Here is an 877-nt window from a genome sequence, read left to right as displayed (position 1 = left end):
TTCCATCCCCACTGGTATCTCTTGGACCAGCTGCTGGGAGTTCCCCTTTTGCATTTTATCTCTTATGCCAGGAGGCCCAAGCAGGGGTATGCCTGGCAGGCTGGAGTTGGGGGTGGGGCAGGGGAAGAGTCACTGGCTGGAGAAATCAGGTAAACTTCGGAGCCCCCCCTGCTTATGTGGCCTCAAGAGACCCTCAGAGATGTTACCTGGATAACAATGGAAGGAGGCCCATATCCAGCTCCAGACTCAGGCCCTAAATATACCACGGGCTGCGAGTTACTAGATGTTCATGTGCCATTTTGATAATATAAAGAGAGAACATGTGTGTCTGGGCTTCATCTGTGTGAAAGAGATTAGGAGGTAGAATTTGTTGGTGAAAAAGAAATGTTTTAAAAGCAGAAGCAAGAGCTCTGACTCTTCCAAGGCTGCCAGGTCTGGGACACTCTACCAGAGAAGATTTGGAACTCTGTTAGGACTTAGGGCCGATGTCTTTCCTATTGCTACCTGTTTAGTCAACTAGGAGATGATGTGCTCTTTGGTCCACTCTGACCTCCCAGGTTTTATCTGGGCTTCTGAGACTGTTACCAGAAGCCCTTTCAGGGACAGCTGGCCTGGCCTGCAGATGTACAGCATATGTATAGAAGGATATAAAAGAAACTACAAAGAACAGTAGTTGCCTGTGGGGAGGGTGACTGGGAAACAGGGTAGGAAAGTGATTTCTCTGTTGTGTATACTTTTCAAACTTTGAACCATTACCCATTTGTAGAATCTCATTATGTGAAAAAAAAAGTTGCTGCTTCTCACTCCCATCAAAAAAGATTCTTCATGAGAAATGAAAAGGTGGATTTTTTTCATTATTTGAAGACGATATGATTTT

Source organism: Sus scrofa, chromosome 1 (assembly GCF_000003025.6).
Source record: "Sus scrofa isolate TJ Tabasco breed Duroc chromosome 1, Sscrofa11.1, whole genome shotgun sequence".
NCBI lineage: Eukaryota > Metazoa > Chordata > Mammalia > Artiodactyla > Suidae > Sus > Sus scrofa.
Note: the sequence above shows the minus strand (reverse complement) of the source record.